The sequence below is a fragment of the Grampus griseus genome (assembly GCF_964374135.1).
Source record: "Grampus griseus genome assembly, chromosome: 5".
In the NCBI taxonomy this organism is placed as follows: domain Eukaryota; kingdom Metazoa; phylum Chordata; class Mammalia; order Artiodactyla; family Delphinidae; genus Grampus; species Grampus griseus.
The window spans coordinates 27,638,996-27,657,030 of NC_138998.1; positions in this window are offsets into that span (position 1 = coordinate 27,638,996).

An 18,035-nucleotide genomic window follows, 5' to 3' on the forward strand; every position below is an offset into this window, starting at 1 on the left:
AGTTGATCTCCCTGTGCTATGCAACTGCTCCCCACTAGCTATCTATTTTACGTTTGGTACTGTATATATGTCCATGCCACTCTCTCACTTAGTCCCAGCTTACCCTTCCCCCTCTCCATGTCCTCAAGTCCATTCTCTACATCTGCATCTTTATTCCTGTCCTGCCCCTAGGTTCTTCAGAACCTCTTTTTTTTTTAGATTCCATATATCCAATCCTACTCTTCTATGTACATGTTTCTGTACCTGTCATGGAAGGATGCATGCACACATCACCGAATGCACCCCTCACTATGAAATGATGGTGGACGTGTCTTTTTTCCCTCTATGGCCTGCTTCTTCTTCTATCTCTGGAAGCCTAGTGAAGAGGGAGGCAGGCTCAGTAAACAGTAGACACTTGGTGACTGAGCCACGCGAGTTCAGCCCAATTTACAGTACAGTAAGCCATCGCCATCGTTGCCAAGCAGACCCTCTCACCTGGGTGAGACAGACCTGCAGGTGGTTCAGGGCTTTAAAGCCTTTCTAAGCACCATCAGAAAAATGAGAGCCAAGGTGGGTGATTCCCTGTTAAGTGAGGACACAAAGGTTGAGTGTAAAGACCCCAGCGCGGAAATACCAGACAAATGTCATAAAATTGGTGTTGACGCCACAAAGGACTTAAATAATAAATGCTGTGGTGAACGTGACTGGCTCATACAGACAAGCATTGGCACCTGTGTCCCTGCCTCACCATGTGGTCAGAAAGCTCCGTCACCTTCAGCTCCAAATGCCCATCGGTGTCCCCAGACGACCACTGCCCTATTCCGCCTGTTCCGTCAGCTGCTGAACAGCAGCTCTGGGTCCTCTTTCCCAGAGGTCTGGGGCAAGGGGCCTCAATGCTCCTCACCCCGACAGTCCTGGCACTGCCACTAAGTTCACCATTCACCCCGTCACCCTCCCCTGGGGGCCTTTCTCAGCTCCCAGATGAAGCCCTGCCCACCCTCATATCTCCCGCCTGCGCTCCCGGAGCCCTGTGGTTGGCGCCATTCTCCATGGCACATGGTACCACTTCTTCCTCTCAGCCCCCCGCTGCAGGTCGCCGCTGCTTCTCTTACCTTCTCTCCAAGATTGTGGGCTCCTCGGGGCTGGGTCAGCTCTGATTCTTCTGTGCGTCCCCAGCACCTAGAGGAAGAGCCAATACAGAGCAGGCAGTCAGGAAAAGTCTGGAAAACTGGCTTCAGTCACAGAACTATATCCAGAAATCTTTTTTTGGTTTCAATAGTCTCTAAATTTCACTCAGTTCTATAAGTGCCTACTCGTCACTCCTGGACACCAGTCCTGTGCCTACGGTGTAAATCAGAACTACAGGTCTCTGTAAAAGACTGAGACGCAACTCACATTGGCTGAAACAAACGAAAGGGGTAGGTACTGGATTAAAGTGTGCGTATGAGTCACCCACTGCTGGATTCTTGACTGCGAACCTAGGAATCTCTCTACGTTCCTCATCTCCATTTCCCATGTATTGGCTTCACTTTCAGGGGAGATTCTCCTATGAAATGACCAGATGGCCACCAGGAGCTTCAGCTTTCGATTCTCCCCGTTTAGCAATTCCAGAGAACTTGCATCTCTTCTAATAGCTCAAGTAGCCATCCAAGGAGGCCTCTCACTGGCCTGGCGTGGGTCACATGCCCATCCCTGAACAAATCACTGTGGCCATGGGAGTAGTGCTCTGATTGGCCGTGTCTGGGTCACGTGCCCACTTCTGACACCCACAGCTGGGAGGAGTCTCGTCTGCCCTGCCCACGTGGGCTGAACCTAGGGCTGGGCAGTTTCCCCAAGGGGAATCAGGATGCTCTTTCCATAACGAGAATGGACCGTGGTCAGGCAGAAGCAATTAATACTCGCCAGAGCGCCTCCGTTAAACAAGGCGAGAAAAGTAACAAGTCTAGATTGCAAAGGAACATCCAACAATCTTCAAGAGACAGCACACTGAGAAAAAACAATCCAAGCTAGTTAAAGTCTAAGTAAGAGCCAACTCTATCTAAAGGAAGCCCAGCTGTGTGTCACAGGCCTTCAATTGCTGGAGATGAACAGAAAGGCTGGAACAGTCAGGAAGTCTTCCTGGAGGGGGAGGTGGGGCTTAAAGGACCAGCAGGTCCAAGATAAAGAGGGGAATGGTACTGGCCTTCAATGTCCTACCAGGACTCTGTGTGTGTGTGTGGGCGGGGGTGGAGACGGGGGGGTGGGGGTGGGGCGGGGGGGCGGGGCGGGTGTGAAGTGTGAGGAGGGAGAGGTAGGGCAGGAGAGCCTCGCCCCTCCAGTGGGCTAGGCTCCACCCACAGGACCCAAGCCAGCAAGATCAAAATCTAATTTACTCATTAGGCGTGCTTCTTCTGTACAAATTAAATCACTGGCTATTTTTCCACATCGTAAATATTGTTTTAAACTCTTGCTCATAGGCAATTAGATTACAAGCATTGCCTGGTGAGCTATACGCCAGCGCATTTGGCGAGCCTCTGGCTGCTTTGCGAGCGTTTCCTTTTGAAATGTTTCCCAATGATTTTTAAGGGTCTTTGAAATCGTGTCAATAGTGATGCGTGAGGGCTCTTGTCTGTGGCCATTAATTTCCATAGCAGCCCAGGAGAGACCCAGTCTCATCTGTGTTCATTTCCAAACAGCCTGGCTGAGCTCCACACCCTCCTTATTTCTGCCTGTAGTTCGGTGACTCTTCACCAGTCAGCTCCACCCGCGTGCCCGCAGCCACCCCCATCTCCCACCCCTGCCTCTGTCTTTGTGTTAGTTGAAGACCCAGGAAAGCACACGCTTGAGCACTAGCTCGCAAGGAGACCTGCATTCCAGTGCCAAGATCTTCACTCATTTTGAGAGAGTTATTCCACCTGCCTCCCCTGGGCCTCAGTTTGACCTCTGTAGAATGGAGTTAATTCTCGCCTAACCCAAGTGGCCTCCTATTCTCCTTTGCTGGCATTTCTGGGCCCCCTTGAGCTTCCACAGCTGACTAGAAAGACATTTATTCTTGCTTCTCTCCCCAGATGCTCTCTTCCGTTTCAGGTCAGCCCCTCGACCCTTTACACGCCCTCCACCCTGACTCACCTTAGGCTCTGCCCCCAGGGTGGTTGCTCTTTCGTTGAGACCCACATAACCCCGCCTGATCTGGCTGAGCATCAGGGCCACCTCCTCCAGGAGTGTTACATGGCGGCCTTGGCCCTCGGTTACCTGTCTCTTCTCTGGACGTCCACCCCATGCAACACAGTTTAGTCCCTGATGATAGTAATAGTTACAACCACCTTTTACTGAGCACCTACTATGGGCCAGGCACCACGGTAGTGGCTATGTATACTATTCCTTTCAGTCCTCCCAACAGGCCTGCACTGTATGTGTTATTATTCCTATTTTACAGATGAGGAAACTGAGGCTCAGAGAGGTAAAGTGACATCTCAAGGTCACACAATTTGTAGTGCCTGAGCCAGAAGTTTCTGCCCAAGAAGAATGATCTTGTACTGACCCTCTGCTATGTCAGGCAGGGGCTGCACCTCATTTAATCCCCACAACAGCACCCCCCACGAAGTAGGTAGTGCTGTCCTCATTTTATAGGATAGAAGACAAAGGCCCAGAGGAGTGGCATCTCCCATCCATAACTTAGCTGACGCCTGGAGTGAGATTCAAAATCAAATCTGCGGACTCTCCTCCTCCTACACTTCCCCTCACCCACACACAGCCCCAGAGGTGTAGTTGCCTTGTCCCCAGGCCAGAGGACAGCCCCACCTCCCAAGGCACTGGCCAATCTTCCCAGAGACAGTGCACCTGCTCTGAGCTGTGAGCACAAAGGAGGAAGGTCAGAAGCCCACACTCACGGAGAAGGTCCAGAGAGCATGACAAAAATGTGCAGTCTCTTCCAACAGGCTTTTCCTTCCCTCCGCCCCTTCCATAGCTATTTATGGAGCAGTACTCTGGACAAGGGGGTACCTGGCTCTGTGTCCCTCTATGCTTTAGAAGGACAAGTCACTGCCTGTCTCCCAGCCAAGAGCTTTCTGGGGAAGTGCTCCCAGGGTTGCAGGTTCTCCCTGGAAAGGTGTGCCTGAGAGGCAGCAGTGACACTGACGTCCTGGAGGCTGCACACCAGTGGGCAGGGCTGGGGTTGGAGTCCTGATCTAGGGCTCCCCAGCCCTGCACAGATGGAGGGACAGGAACCAGGGTTTCCACAGTAGTATCTGTCCCCAGGGAATGATGTCAGCCCGGTCCTGAGAGGGAGAGTGGACTGGCCTTTTGGGGGCTTCGTGGACTTGTGAAAGCAATAAAGGGCCTTCCCCGCCCCCCTATTCCAACAGTTCATGGGTGTCCCGCATCCCTGGTGGGGCCCTTCTGTGTGCCTGAGGTTATGGGATGACCTCCTTGCAGCAGAGACAGCCTCTTCCCAAGGGTCTGACTCTTACCACCCTGTTTATCCCTCCCTGCAGTTGCTTTTCCTAAGTTGAGCTTTGACCTCCACCAAGGGGCACTGTGAGGAGCTTCCTCATGAAACCTCCTTTTGTCGCTGTTGAGGGATGTTGTTGCTGAGGGCAACACAGGTCACGTCACATCTCATCCTCATGACACTGACTTCCAGCGATCCTCTGAGTCCTAACCCCGGGAACATTACAGTTTTTAATATTGTGAAATTATGAATCCTATATCTGATCATATTTCCCTCTTTGCCTTGGTTGCTAGGAAACTGAGTCAATATTCGTCTCACTCTCAGTGTTACAGGGCCTTATTTTCTGTTCCTTTGCTGATTTTTTCCCCTTAGCCCCAATCTCCTCATCTATTTTTATTAAATTCTTTAGATTGAATATATTTCCGGTCGCAAACAAAGATCAGGAACTAAGAGTGGTTAGAATTTAAGGTGGGATTTTGCCCACACTGCGAACCACTGCACAGCTGGCCTCTCTTCGCCCATGTGCCTTCACTAGGTGGCTCCCATACTGACCTTCTGAAGAAGCCTAGAGTGCCCAGAGAGAGTCTGGATGGAGTTGGGCCTGACTGTGCTCCTTCCTTATGACGTTTGCAAGATTTGAACCCTGAGTCTTCGCTACTGGGCAATCTTTTGGGGGAGGCGATCTTAAGACGAAATCATCTAGGGAGGGGAGATGGGTCTGTGAGGGAAATGCAGCCATCCTAAAGCTCTTGGCTCCATTTCTCTCCAGTTAGAATCAGAAAATACCAGAACTAGAAGGCATTGCTTAGAGATCCAGCCACTTTATTTTGCTCATGGGAAAATGGAGGCCCAGAGAGGGAAAGGGATTGGACTGTGGTCACACAGCCATGTAAGGACTTCCTTGCCTGCTCCAAGACCTCTCTCCTCAACTCCAGACTCGTTTCTGACTTCCCACCTGACACCTCCAGTTGGGTGCCTCAAATTTAGCACATCTAAAACTGAAATCCTGATCCTTCCCCAAAACATTTCCTGATTCAATCTTTTCCCCTCACTCTGGTTAATGTCAACTTCACTTTTCCAATTACAAAAATTGAAAAACATGGCGTCATCCTTAAGTAACTCTCCCTCCCCCTCTCTGCCCCCTCTCTCTCTCTCTTTCTCTCTCTCTCCCCCCACCCCTGCCACTCCACCGTCACCATATTTGATGTGTGATCAAACCCTGTCATCCAGATTTTCACCACTTGTCACCCCCTGGCTCAGGTCACTATCTCCTTTTGCCAGAGCTTTTGCCCCCGGCCCATAAGTCTATTCTCAACATGGGAGCCAGAGTGGAAACATAAGTAGCCCTCCAATGGCTTCCAATTTTGCTCAGAGGAAATGCAGAGTCCTCTCTGTGACCCACAGGCCCTCCACGATTTGCTCTCCGCCTCCCCCACCTCTCTGACTTCATGTCCTACCCTTGTCCCCCATATCCACTCCACTCCAGCCAAACCTGCTCTTCTTGATGTCCCCCTTTTGCACTGGCTGTTCCCCTGACAGATGCTCTTCCCCACATGGCTAGCTTCCTCACTTCTTCTAGGTCTTTACACAGAATTTACCTTCTCTCTCATATATGTGGCTGTACGATTTTCAACAAGTGTCCCATTCAATGGGGAAAGGATAGTCTTTTCAACAAATGATGCTAGGAAAGCTGGGCATCAACATGCAAAAGGATGAAGTTGTACCCTGTCCTCACACCATATATAAAAAAGTAACTCAGAATGGATCAGAGACCTAAGTATAAGAGCTAAAGCTATAAAACTCTTAGAAAAAAAACGATGGGAAAAGCTTCATGATGTTGGATTTGGCAATGATCTCTTGGACACGACAGCAAAGGCACAGGCAACAAAAGAAATAGTAGATTAACTGGACTTCATCAAAATTAAAAACTTTTGTGCATCAAAGGACACTATCAGTAGAATGAAAAGACAACCCACAGAATGGGAGAAAGTATTTGCAAGTCACATATCTAATAAGGGATTAATAGCCAGAATATATAAAGAATTCCTAAAACTCAGCAACAAAAAAAGCAAACGACTCCACTCAAAAATGAGCAAAGGGCTTGAATAGAGGTTTCTGCAAAGAAAATATATGAATGGCCAATAAGCACACGAAAAGATGCTCGATATCATTAATCATAAAGGAAGTGCAAACCAAAGCCACAAAATCTACTTCACACCCATTAGGATGACTCTAATTTATATATATATATATGTATATATATATTTATAAAATCTATAAAATTCTGATATATACATATATTGTATATATAGTTATACATACATTGTATATATACAATACATATACATTGTATATATACATATAGTATGTATACATATACACCGTATATATACATATACATATATTGTATATATACATATACACTTGTTTTCTGCATATATATACACACACAGAAAACAAGTGTAGATGACGATATGGAGAAATTGGAAGCTTTGTGCATTGCTGGTGGGAATGTAAAATGGTGTAGCCTCTGTGGAAAACAGGTTGAAGGTTCCTAAAAAGGTTAAACATAGAATTACCATATGATCAAGCAATTCCACTTCTAGGTATATACACAAAAGAATTAAAATCAGGGGCTCGAAGAGATATTTGTACAACCATGTTCATGGCAGCATTATTCTCAATAGCCAGAGGTGGAAACAATCCAAATGACCCTCTTCAGATGAGCAAAGAAAATGTGGTAAATACACACAATGGAATATGGACTGTTAGTGTTTAATGGGTACAGAGTTTCAGCATGAGGTGACGACAGAGTTCTGGAGATGGTGGTGATGGCCACACAACAATGTGAATGTACTGACTGCCACTGAGCTGTCCACTTAAAATGGTTAAAATTTTATGTTATGTATATTTTACCTCAACAAAACCAAATAAATTTAAAAATCATCTTCTCACGGAAGCCCTCCCTGGCCACTCTCTAAAAGTCCCACGCCTCCCCCGACAAGGTATTTCACAACTCCTTTCCTTGCTTTATTTCTCCTTCTTAGTGCTTAGGACTATCAAATACATTATGACATTTGACCTTTTTTGTTGTTTATTGCTATCTCCCACACCCCATCAAAAAAATACTAGAATATAAGTTCATTATAGGCAGAGATTTTTGTCAGTTTACCGTTGCACCCCCAGCACCTAGATTAGTGTTTGGCAAATATATACATTTGTTGAATGAATATCAGGCAGCAATGGGGCTGGAGGCCAAGAAGAATATGTCTCAGGTCATCTCTAGCAAATTCACAGTTCCCAAGAGGGGCTCTGACCCCAGAAAGGGGCTGGGACCCTGGAGGCACTTCCAGGCGTCTGCTCCCCTCTATTAGTGTGAGTGCCGGAAGGGCAGGGGGGTCATGGGAAAGGAGCTGTCTGGAGCCTCAAGAGAAACCAGGAAGGATCCCCCACCCCCGGCTGCAAACACTTCCCAGTCCCCTGCAGGAGGTGGCTGATGGGCGTGCCCCCAGCAGGGATGACTGATCCGCCAAGCTCTGGGCCAGAGAGATACTACGGGAATTTATTGGGCACCCCCTGTGTGTCCAGTTCCTTGATGAGGCTAAGGGACCAACAAGAGAACTGTTCAGCTTCTCTTGTACTAGAGGATGGACACACAAACACACACACACACGCACACACAGGTAACCGATACAGGTGTGAACTGAGTGCTTCACTGTAGGGTGTAGGCCAGGCAGCCTGACAGTGTTCCTTCCTTTCCCACAGTTCTTATCCCCTTGCATGTAGCCAGAGAACTTATGCTCCTGGCCCCGTCCCACCTGTCCACACCTGTTCCCAGGTAAATGTGCCCTGCTGGCCATTTGCACCTTAGTGTGAAGTTAACCTAAATGTTTTTTCTCTCCAAGGGATTTCACATCTAATATTTATCTTTAACTTTCCAGTGAAATTTCTTATGTCCTAAGAAATGAATTTGAGTCCTCAGGTATGGTTGAGGGAAGAACTGTTCATGGAGAGCTATCCCAGGGCCTTGAAATGGGACCCTGGGGGACCTCTTGGTGCTAGTGTAGTCCTGGAGGGACCGTGAACTGGGGCAAGGGAGGATGTGCCCAAGGAGGAGTTTCCTGTCAGATGAGAACAAGACAAATGAGACAACTGGGTACAGAGGTGGGAGGTGGTGGAATCATAAACCAGCTGGTTAAAGCCAAGATGTAAAGGGAAGAGGCCCTGTTTTCCTTCCAGTGACCCAGGATTCAGGCCCGATCAATGGACATTCATGGAGCGTCCATGGGCCAGACCCTGGACTAAGCGCTGGGGCCACCAATACATCAGACGTTGTCCCCACCCAGGCAGAGCCCAGGCATGGAGGCCGTTACCAAAGAGGGAGGCTGGGGGCGAGGGGTGCCTGGGGAATCCAGAGAAGGGGCCCCTTGCTCAGCCTTCAGGATCAGGAATGACTTCTAGGAGGGGGCAACGTCCAGGCTGGGTCCCGATGGCTTAATGACAATTTGGCAGGTGCAGAGGTCAAGGAAGAAAATCCCTGCCTGGGGGATGGCACGTCCAGAGGCCTCACAACCACTTCAGGAGGGAAAGCTTGGTGACTGTGGGTCTAGCAGCGTGGGGGGAGGGAGAAGGCTGAGATTAAAGAAGTTGGTGATGGGGGCTAGATCCTGGGGACCTTGGGTGTCACATTGACCATGTGGGCTTTCTCCTCGAGTCCAGAGTTTTAGGCAGGCATGTTCTATAGTCAGACACGTGACTTAGAAGATTTTTCTTGCTGCTCTATGGAGGTTGGATGGAGTGGAGGTAGGGGAGGAGATGGGAGCTTATGGAATCATTTGGGAACTTACTGAGGAATCCAGAGGATAAACAAGGGTAGCACCAGACCTTGGAGATTAGCCAAGGAGAAATTAGATGTGAGAAAGTGAGGGGGAGGGACTGTGAAGGACGAGCCTGAGTTTCAAGCTTGAGCAGCTGGGTGAGTGATGGCGCCAGTCCCTGTGTCTGAGGAGGGGAGGAAATGATGTGAATGTTTTGGAAGTGTGGAGGGAGATATCTGCTGGACATTCAAGTGGAAACCTATGAGGTTCTGGAGCTCAGAGGGGAGGTCTTAGCTGGAAATAGAGGTTTGAGAGCTACCTGCACATAGACGGTAACTGAAGTCAGGACTAGAAATGCGATCCCACAGCGAAGGTGTAGCAATGGGAAGAGAGTTCAGGGAGCCCTTTGAGGAATCCCACAACTTGAGGTTGGGCAGAGAAGGACAGACCCCAAAGCTGATGAAGAAAGAGCAGCCAGAAAGGCCAGTTCTGGGGGTGAAGAAGCTGCACAGCCATTGGCAGGGCTGGTCATTCAGTCATTCAACAAACGTGTATATGTGAGTTTGTGATTGAAAGGCGTGCAAAGAGGGGCTGAGAACTGCTTCCTGCTTAGGGAGCTCAGTCACCCACTGCAGCCTCCCTTGGTCAGAGATCACTCCAAACCCAGCAGGAAGGGGGGGCCCCCACAGCACTTCTGTCTACTGTCCTTCCTCTCCAGACCGTTTATCCCATTTGTGCCGGGAGACAGTGTTGATTCTGGAGATAGACTCCATGGGTCTGAATCTCATCTCAGCCACTTGCAAGTTCTGTGACCCTTGGCAAGTTACTTAACTTCTCTGAGCCCTAATGACCCCATCTATGAAATGAGGACAACAGCTGATTCTCAGGGTGTTTAGAAGACCAAGGATTATGTGTATTAAAAAGCACCCAGTAGAGCTCCTGGCTTCATACCCACTCTTCATTCTTTGAACAAACATCCACTGAGTGTCTCCTATGTTTCCAGACACTGGGCCAAGCCTGGAAATACAAAGACGAAGAGCAGGATTCCTTCTCCCAGGGAATTAACCGTTAAAATAAGGAAACAGCAAATAACAGACAACGGCCGCCCAGTGAGCTATGCCCTGGAGCTGAAGCTTGGAATGAAGGTAGGAGGGCCCCGGGTTCTATTCCAGTTCTGCTCTCACTTGCTGTGGACCATGAACAATAACTTAGCCTGGCTGAGCTCTAGGTTTATCTGTAAAATAGAGATAATCATACCTCCCAGGTACTGTTCACTGTGAGGAGATTCACAGGAAGAAGAGGTGGTTGAAATGTCCAAAATTCAGGACATTTATTTCCGCAGTTTCTGGGAATTTTGAAGAGAAACTGAAATGGAGGCAGGAAGTAACAGAAACAATTGGAAAGACAGAAATTTAGCCAGCAAGAGAACAAGCCAGGGATCACTGCCCTCTGGCTCCCACGGCCTCCATTCCCGGCTCTATCGACACTAAGGGGAGAGCTGAGGACTTCCCAAACCAAAAGGGAAAACAAGTGCATTCCTGAGATTAGCCGAGGCAAACAAGAGCCAGGAGAGCTTCACGTTCCCATGGACCCCACCCGGGCCGTCCCCAGGAGAGAGACTGGGGCAGCAGTGGGGTGGAGGGAGGCCAGGGGGTGTGAGGGGCCACACCGGTGAGTGGGTACCTCTGGCACCTGCTCCGGCCCCAGGGGACAGGCTTTGGGCTTCTGTTCTATGTCCCACGGCCCAGGGCTCCGTGCTCAGCTGCGCTCAGCACATACTTGCTGATAGCTGGACTCCCTCAGCCACAAAGCACCTGTCCCACCTGCTGGGGACCAGAGCAGGACTTGTGTCAGGCTAGGGGGACACAAAAATGGTAACCAGAGCCATAGCCTTTGAGTTCCCTGAGGAGTCCCCGTGTGCCTGTGAAGCAGGGTGAGCCTGGCCTGAGTTCAAGGACCTGGGGTCAGAAGGAGCCCTGAGGCTTGCTTCCCAGCAGGGATGGCCACAGAGCAAACCCCTAGAGCCCAGATGATTAGATGATCGCTCATCCAGATGGACAGTCAAGGGTCCACTGCTGACCCAGAAGTCCGCCCACCTCCAGTCTCTGAAGACTCAGCCAGTGCAGTCCTGGCAATTGCCATCCCTGGCTGCTTCTGGGAAGAGCACCCTGCCTGGGGCGGTGGAAAGAGCACCGAAGTAGGGAGGTCTGGCCCTGACTCCTCTCACCTCTCCAGACCCCAGCAGTGCCCCGACTCAGTGGAAATGTCAGAACTGTCATATTTCTTCCCCCATAAAAATGGTGAAACCTGTCCCCAGCTCCTCTCAGAAGGCTGTATCTGAGAAGAGGGAAGACATGCCCTTCTCTAAGAGCTGTCCTGGAAGGAAAGGCCAGAAGGTCCCACGACCCAGGGGTGTCCCTACACCAGGCCACTACCTGATTATTCTCTTGAGCCAGGACGGACCCCTCAGAATCCCAGGAGAGAGCTGAAGGGGCAGACCCCATCTTTGAGTGACCAGACGCGACAGACAACAACAGGCAAAGGGGCTGCCCCGCTGCCTCTAGAAACAGCCTTGTGTCCATGGGGAGGGGAGGGGAGGGCAGCCTGTAGGGCACCGCCAAAGCAACAACAGCGATCACAGTAGTGCGGCTGGGGAGTAATAGAGAACTGAGGGCTTGCGTCTCCACCTTGGCTGTGGTGAAGCCATTGAGGGAGTTCTACCTTGCCTCTTATAAGCAGGTAGCAGGCCTTAAGTTTTTGCGTGCTGGGCTTCCTCTCCCATGAGGAATTTAGAGTGGTGTGGTACGAAAAATGGAGAGAGAAGTTGCCTGGAGTCAACATCCAATGAGCTTTGTTTTTAAAGGTCTCCATTTATGGAGACAGTCACGGGATAAGGAGGAGGAGGGAAGGAAGGGAGGAAAGGAAGAGGGAAGAGAGATGAGGGGAGGAGGGAGAAGGCCAGGAGGAGAAGGGAGAGGAAGAGGGGCAGGGCGAGGAAATGTTCTGAGACCTGGTGGTCAGAGTTCCGTGGGAGGAAGGACTTAGGTCCACGGGTGCACAAAGCCCAGAAAGTGACAGGCCATGGGGTGGCCGTAGGGCTGTCCGGACTTTGAGTTCTAAGTCCTGTGTCCTTGCCAAACATAGAGAAGGTCCCTGCGGCCAGGCTTGCTGTGGGGGGAATGGAAGCAGTTGATACAAGTCAGCAGAGCTGCTGCCTTTGAACAGACCTAGCAGGTCTTCCCAGAGGTGTCTGGGCAGCTGCCATGGGGTCTGCAGACGAGAGGCCTTGTCGCCATGAGCTCTGGGGTTGCCAGAGCCCTGGGGTCCTGCTCCTCTCAGGGGAGGGAGAAGGAGACTGAACCCATGAAAAGTGACCTTTCTTGGTCCTCAAGTTTTGTACATCAGTTCACAGCTGATCAATACTTATTGGTTATTGTTCTGTGCCATTTCTATATGCTCGATATTTAATAAAAATATTTTTAAATAATAAATTAATTTTTAATAATAAAATAATCCATGGAGATTGTATCAAGATGGCACATTGAGCACATATGTCTGCCTGTCCCTCCATAAATCCTTAAAAATGATCAACACACACATGGGTACTCACACACACACACACACACACACACACACACACGGGCAGTGGAGAACTAGAAGTGGCTCTAGTGATGACTAGAAATGGAGACACATTCTTTTTTTTAAAATTTATGTTTTTTTTATTGAAGTATGGTTGACTTACAATGTTGTGCTAATTTCCGCTGTACAACAAAGTGATTCACTTATACATATATATACATTCTTTTTTTTAAATAAATATTCCTTTGCATTATGGTCTATCATAGGATGTTGAATACAGTTCCCTGTACTATACAGTAAGACCTTGTCATTTATCCATCCTGTATATAATGGCTTACAGCTGCTGACCCCAACCTCCCACACCATCTTTCCCCCTCCCCCTCCCCCTTGGCAACCACAAGTCTATTCTCTATGTCCATGAGACTGTTTCTGTTTCATAGATAAGTTTATTTGTGTCATATTTTAGATTCTACATATAAGTTACATTGTATGGTCTTTCTCTTTCTGACTTACTTCACTTAGTATGATAATCTCTAGTTGTATCCATGTTGCTGCAAATGGCATTATTTCATTCTTTTTTATGGCTGAGTAGTATTCCACTGTATATATGTACTACGTCTTCTTTATCCTTTCATCTGTCGATGGACATTTAGACTGCCTCCATGTCTTGCCTATTGTGAATAGTGCTACTATGAACATGGGGTGCGTGTATCTTTTTGAATTATAGCTTTGTCTTGATATATGCCCAGGAGTGGGATTGCTGGATCATATGGTAATTTTATTTTTAGTTTTTTAAGGAACTTCCATACTGTTCTCCATAGTGGCCGCACCAATTTAATTCCCACCAACAGTGTAGGAGGGTTCCCTTTTCTCCACACCCTTTCCAGCATTTATTATTTGTAGACTTTTTTTTTCTTTTTTTTTTTTTTGCAGTACGCGGGCCTCTCACTGTTGTGGCCTCTCCCATTGCGGAGCACAGGCTCCGGATGTGCAGGCTCAGCGGCCATGGCTCACGGGCTCAGCCGCTCCGCGGCATGTGGGATCTTCCCGGACCAGGGCACTAACCCGCATCCCCTGCATCAGCAGGCGGACTCTCAACCACTGCGCCACCAGGGAAGCCCTGTAGACTTTTTAATGATGGCCATTCTGACTGGTGTGAGGTGGTACCTCATTGTAGTTTTAATTTGCATCTCTAATAATTAGCAATGTTGAACATCTTTTCATGTGCCTCTTGGCCATCTGTATTTCTTCTTTGGAGAAATTGAAGATGAATTCTTGAAAGGCAGAACAAAGATGGGATTGGACCAATGGAAGGAACACCAGTCAAAGACATTCAATGGGGGACCACTGTGAAATATGGCACAATTGCAAGTGTGCTCCAAGCTCAAGATGAGTCTTGATATTCCTGTCTGTGGCACATACATACCATTTTTACACACCTCTCTCCTTCATGCTCACCCTTTTTTCTCCCTCTGAAAAGAAATTACTAGAAGCAGGCTGATGGGCATATGGTAAGCACAAACAGCATCTACATATCAGGAGACAGGGAATCTCGAAAGCAAAGAAGAGCACACATCAAAGAATCACCAGTATATGAAAGAAAGGCACCAAACTCAATAAACGGTACAACATCTGAGGAAAGAGAGTTAATAAACAATCTGAAAGCAGCTGTAAAAGTATATAAATGTCCTCAGAGGGATAAGAAAGGATACCAAATTACTGAAACCAAAGCATTGAAACAAACAGTCAAAAGCTATCATTAAAAAAGACAATCAGGGACTTCCCTGGTGGTGCAGTGGTTAAGAATCCTCCTGCCAATGCAGAGGACACGGGTTCGAGCCTTGGTCCAGGAAGATCCCACATGCTGAGGAGCAACTAGGTCCATGCGCCACAATTACTGAGCCTGCGTTCTAGAGCCCACGAGCCACAACTACTGAGACTGCATGCCACAACTTCTGAAGCCTGTGCGCCTACAGCCTGTGCTCCGCAACAAGAGGAGCCACCGCAATGAGAAGCCCGCACACTGCAACAAAGAGTGGCCCCTGCTCTCCACAACTAGAGAAAGCCCGTGGACAGCAACGAAGACCCAATGCAGCCATAAATAAATAAATAAATAAATTTTTAAAAAAAGACAATCAAAGGTTTTGGAAATGAAAAATATGATTGTCAAAGTTTTTAAACAATTAAATACACTAAATCCCAAAAGGGCAAAGCTGAGGAGTAAATTAGTATGCTAAAAAATTGTTTTAATTTCACAACTTAGGACAGAAAAACAAATGACCAGAAAGTACAAAAAGAATAATTAATAGTTGATTACTATAGTTAATATAGTGTATTGCATATTTGAAAGCTGCTAAGAAAGTAGATCTTAAAAGTTCTCAGGACAAGAAAAAGAATTTTTTTGTAGCTATGTGTGGTGATGGATGTTAACTAGACTTATGGTGGTGATCATTTCACAATGTATACAAATATCAAACCATGTTGTACCCCTGAAACTAATATAATGTTATATGTGAATTATACTTCAATTCAAAAAGATGGACCTCCCTGGTAGCACAGTGGTTAAAAATCTGCCTGCCAATGCAGGGGACACAGGTTCGAGCCCTGGTCTGGGAAGATCTCACATGCCACGGAGCAACTAAGCCCGTGAACCACAACTACTGAGCCTGCGTGCCACAACTGTGCCTAGAGCCCGTGCTCCACAACAAGAGAAGCCACCGCAATGAGAAGCCCGTGCACCACAACGAAGAGCAGCCCCCACTCGTTGCAACTAGAGAAAGCCCGCACACAGCAGCAAAGACCCAACACAGCCAAAAATAAATAAATTAATTAAATTAATTTATAAAAATAAATAAGAAGAATTAAGAGATATGTATAAATTCCAGTATCTAGTAAGAGTTCTAGGAGAAGTGAAGAGAGGGGGAAAAAAAGGGGGGTGGGGTGGGAGAATTACTGAGGAAGTGGAAGACACAGCATCCTTCTAAGGAGGCAAGCCAGCTCAGATTCAGGCTCATTCTCTGCAACTCAGCCCTGGAGACAACCCAGAAGTCAAAGGGTGGGTGTAAGACGTCCAAACCAGTATATAAACTCTGAGATGACTGCACCTCTCCAGGGCAATATTATGCTGTGTGTGTTGGGAGAAGGAGGATGAAAAATGGCAGCTCAGCACATAAAAGGATGAAGCACCATGAATGGGAGACGGTTGGCGAGAGGTTTTGGACTGTCCTTTTCTCTCCCCAACGTTTCTCTGGGAATAACGTGTCTTTTCCTTGGCTCCTATACGGCAGAAAGACAGGAACCAGGTACTTTTAAGATAACTTTTCACTGGGGTGTGGAGTAGTAGTAGGGGGTGAAGAAATACTGGCTGACTTCTGCTTTCTCTCCTCCCACCATTACCCTCCACAGCTCAGTGACCAGATGGCTGCAGTTTACATGGTCAGGTCTTGACAAACCAGCACTGCCAGGGTACAGATGGAGATGGTAACTCCAGACATCCCTCACACTGGGACACATCCACCTCATCTCCTCCTTGTCCAAACACACTAGGAGGAGGGACAGAACTTCTGTCCTCAGTTACTATCTCCCCATCTCTTCAGTGTAGGTAACTAATACTCCAGGGATTCACAAAGACAAATACAGAGGCATCTTAGGAGTGTGACTTCTTTAAGGGAAAGACAGACTGAACAATCTCTACCAGGCAAAACAAAAAGATGGGCAAATAAAACAACTTAAAATAAGTATATTAAATTTCCTCAAAGACATATGGAGGATATTGGAAACAAAAAGCAGGAACCAGATGGCACAAAGGAGAACCACCTGAAAATCCTGGGTATGAAACACATAGTAATTGCAACAAAGAACTCAATGGACAGGCGGGATAGCAGAATGGTTACAGCTGAAGAAAGAATCTACACATTCAATGATCAGGTTGAGGAACTCTCCCAGAAGCCTTCATGAAGGAACTGGCAAATACAGAGATAAATAGTAAGAAGAACAAATGTCAACTTGCAGAATTAGTGAACTCCCATAAATAGAGACAAAAAAAAAAAAAAAACAGAGGAAGAAATACTTGAAGAAATAATGACTGAGAATTTCACAGAATTAGAGAAAGATAAGACCCCAGATGCAAAGGACCCACAAATTGAAAACAATGTAAATAAGAAAAAAAAATTTCTTCACGTTATAGTGAGAATAAAGAACATCAAAGACAAAAAGAGGGAATTCCCTGGAAGTCCAATGGTTAGGACTCAGAGCTTCCATTGCAGGGGGCAGGGGTTAGATCCCTGGTCAGGGAACTAAGATCCCACAAGCTGTGAGGTGCACCCAAAAAAAGTAAAAGAAAAGAAAAAGACAAAAAGAAAAATTTTAAAGCAGCCAGAGAGAAAAGAAAAATCACCTGCAAAGAAACAAGAATCAAATTGCCATCAGTCTTCTCAACAACAACACAGTGCAAGAAGATAAAGACCATTATTTTCAAAGTGTTGACATTAAAGAACCTGAACCCAGAATAATATACCCAGCAAAACTATCATTTAAATGTGAGGGTGAAGTAAAGACACTTTCAGTTTTACAAAATCTGTATGCTTTACGACAAACCCTCACTGAAATAACTCCTGGAGGACATACTCAGAAATACAGAAATAGATACTGGAGGATTCTATAAAATAAGGATAAGGTTGTCAGAGATAGGAAAAAAAACAGAAACAACAACACCACATCTGGTTAGATACAAATGTCAGATAAGTAATGAATATTTTTTAGTGTAAGTAACTCCCATACAGTATTCAAATTTAACTGGGTATCCTGCATTTTATCTGGCAACCGTTGGTATGGGATACAAAGATGGGTAAATCAATTAATAAACTTAATTATAGTCTAAATAAGAAAACCCCTAATAAGTCAAAAGGGATATCCATGAAACTCCAGAACTAAAATTCTAGATGAAATATATGATGAGAGGTAGAGAGAGAAAACCAAAAGGGAGCAAAAGAGGGCTAAGGAAATTGTCATATTCATGAGAAAGATGGAGAAGATGATAATAAGCATAAGCTGATAAGTTAGAGGCAGCCACATAAGAACAAATACAGGATGCACAACTTTTACAACAGCAGAAGAAAATCTGATCTATCCAGGGGAATTTAGGAAAGAAGAAAATAGAAACAATACAAAAGGAAAGTAAATTAAAAAACAGGAAACAAAAAAGTCAAAATAAGTCCCAACATAATATTAAT